Source organism: Sinocyclocheilus anshuiensis, unplaced genomic scaffold, assembly GCF_001515605.1.
Source record: "Sinocyclocheilus anshuiensis isolate Anshui unplaced genomic scaffold, SAMN03320099.WGS_v1.1 scaffold792, whole genome shotgun sequence".
NCBI lineage: Eukaryota > Metazoa > Chordata > Actinopteri > Cypriniformes > Cyprinidae > Sinocyclocheilus > Sinocyclocheilus anshuiensis.
The window spans coordinates 153,179-156,607 of record NW_015558618.1 but is presented as its reverse complement, the minus strand read 5'-3'; positions in this window follow the sequence as shown (position 1 = coordinate 156,607).

Below are 3,429 nucleotides of genomic sequence, written 5' to 3'. Positions count from 1 at the left end.
ATGTGCTGTGTTGTGATGTGTGTGTTGTGATGTGTTGTGATGTGATGTGTTGTGATCTGATGTGATGTTGTGATGTGTGTGTTTTGTTGTGTTGTGTTGTGTTGTGTCCTGAAGTGGTTGGGCTATTGTATAAGTATACTGACAGGGAGCTTGGTTGAAACTACATTTGGAGTCATGCTGAGACAAAGAATAACACATACACATTCATGAAAAAAAAAAATTAGACAGGGATCGGACACAGGCATGCTTCCTCCAGAGATGAATCAGGGGGCTGACTCCTTCTCAGAGCCCGGGGTGAAGGTGCTTTGATGGGATGCCATGTGGCAGAGATCAGGGGGTCTTAGCTGGAGCTCTGGACAGTAACACAAATGAGGCGGAGAGCAAAAGGATTAGACTATGATTAACACAGGTTTATTATGAAAGCAAACACTGTCTTTACACGTGTATAAAAACTATTTAATGTCACACGCAGACATTTTATATGACAAATCAGAAAAGTCAATGTTTTTTTTTTGTTCGTTTTTTTTTCAATGGATTTTTGGTTAAATGCCTCAGATAAGGTCTGTGGTGAACCCAAGCTCAAGGTATTTTCATGTTTTATTCTGCAACATAAAATACATCAGTAATAGGCTCTTGTGATTTCTTAAAAGCCTTTACTAGTCTTCAAAAGTGCAGTGCCAAGTGTCTAAATGGTACTACAGAGGTTATCGGGGACATTAAACGTAATCACACTGAACAGGAAAACTCATCTACTTGCAAACTACTCTAACTCAATATTTCAGGGAAAATGTTTTTGAAAGAAAGACTTAAAGAGTTGTCAAAAGCACAATGGTGGTGACACTGAAGTCAAGCAACCGTGGTGTATAACAATATTTTTGGGGGAGGGGGAGACAGGTACAAGTGTCCTGATATCATAATGAAGAAAAAGCCTTATTAAAAGAATAAAATTCTTAAACACTAAATCACTAGTACTAAAACACTAAGAGCACATTATAAAAACTTGGTACTTGGAACTTTTAAACTAGGTTTTTAAACAATTTTGCCCTTTTCTTTATCATAGACTTTTATTTGTCATTGACTCAGATGTTTAAAATGAAAACAAATAGTATAAGGACTGATATTTCTGATTAGTCAAACATTAGTGGACCACGTTCATAGTTAATGTGATAAACTACACCTGTGGTTACTCTGAAAAGTGAAGTTAGTTCTGCAAAAATCCCCAGCATCATTTGTTTGAAGATGATGCATTTTTAGACATTCAGACACTTTTAATATTGTTTTTGAAGCCACTGTATAGATTATTCTCAGCTAAACATCTAGAGACAGGCGCACACACTTGCACACAGGCAGCATTACTCTTTTCTATCTGCCTCTTTCTTCAGCCTGCCCCCACCTTCTTTTAGAAAGAATGTGTCTCTCGGCACCCAGGACCCAATCCTGCGTTTGAAGTATCACCGTCAGAGCTCTCCTTCCATCTTTCCGTCTACCTCCCCTCCCCTGTCATGTCTGTCTATCTGTCAGCCGGACTCATCGCCACCCCCTGCAGCCGTGAGGAGGAAACAGACCGGCCCTTTGTGTCCCTCTGTTCCTGCCGTCCCTTGTCTTTTACCGCCGTGATCACACCTGCCACCTGCGCAGGGCACCACTCACCTTTCATCCTGCTCTCTCCTCTTTTTCTCGTACTAAAGCTCGGTCAGTGTGCAATGACCGCCGGACAGGCCAGTGCCTGCGTCTCTCACATACTCTATTGTTGAGCACTTTTCTAAACTGGCAGGTGCTGTGGTCATGAGTGGAGTCTAAGTCACTTGAAGCTGTGCATTACACTGATTTTACCATGGGAAAGTGGGGTTTTTACAGTTTTTTTCAATTGCTTGCACACTAGAATGAAAACTTTCCCACAATTAGCAAAACCTTACACTCAAGGAGCAAACCTAGATTTGCACAACTGTAAGCAGTAAGCACATTTCACACTTTTTGCAAAACATTACACACAGTGATTTGCAAAACACTAAACACGTCAACAATAGCCCGTATCCTTAAAAAACATCAAGTTCTGATGAAACAACTGTATAAAGTGCCATTTGAAAGAAATTCAGACAGGGTGAAAGTCCTGCGGCGTGAATATGTGGTGGTACGTTTTGTTCACTGACTGTAGTATTGTGTACTGCACACATAACCTTTTTACTGTACATGTAATTTTACTGTATAGCAGACCTACAGTATATTGATCTACACAATGTGATATTTTGCTGTATTTCAGAGAGTTTTGCAAATGGATGCGGAGGAAGTCCCGCATGAGTTTATATACATTGATGAGGCTGGATTTAACCTGACAACAGTGAGAAGAAGGGGAGGAAACATTATTGGTCACAGGGCTATTGTCAATGTACCAGGGCAACGTGGGGGTAACGGTGCGGATGAGAGGGGGAATCCGGAGAGAACAAGGGAGAGGGAGAGGGAGACCTGGAGGATGGGTAGGACATGCACAAAGAAGACAACCAAATCTGTGTAACGAAATTCGTGCTACAATTGTGACCATGTAATAAACCACGGACTAACACTGAGGGAGGCTGGACTGAGAGAACAGCCTAACCTAAGCAGGTACACGGTGGCATCATTAGTTCGGACATTTCGTCAAGAGCACAGGTGAGAAACTTATCTTGGGTAACATTACCCTTTGTGCTGCCATTACACAGAATGGGGTCCTCCACCGCCATGCCAACTTGGGTCCTTACAACACTGACCTCATTCTTACATTTTTAGACAGATTACACAATATTATCACAGCAGCAAACCAAAGGGACCAGATGCAATGCATTGTCGTCTGGGACAATGTAGCTTTCCATCGTTCTACTTTGGTCCAAAACTGGTTTCATCAATACCCACAATTTACAGTTCAATACTTTCCACCATACTCCCCCTTCCTAAACCCCATCGAGGAGTTCTTCTCAGCATGGCGGTGGAAGGTTTATGATCTCCAGCCCTATGTCCAGATGGCCCTCATTCAAGCTATGGAGGAAGCATGTGATCAAATTGAAGCAGCATCCATACAAGGGTGGATTCGTCACTGCAAAAGATTCTTCCCACGTTGCCTTGCAAATGAAAATATAGCCTGTGATGTTGACGAGGCCCTGTGGCCAGATCCAGCTACACTCTTAAAAATAAAGGTGCTTCAAAAGGTTCTTCAAGCAATAGAAGAACCATTTTTGGTTCCACAAAGAACCATTCAGTCAAAGTTTCTGTTTAGCAAAGGTTCTGTAAAGAACCATCTCTTTCTTACCTTTTTACAATCTGAAGAAACTTCTTTCACCACAAAGAACCTTTTGTGAAACAGAAAGGTTCTTCAGATGTTAAAAGTTCTTTATAGAACCATTTAGACAAAAAGGTTCTTCTATGGCATCGTGAAGCACCTTTATTTTTAAGAGTGTA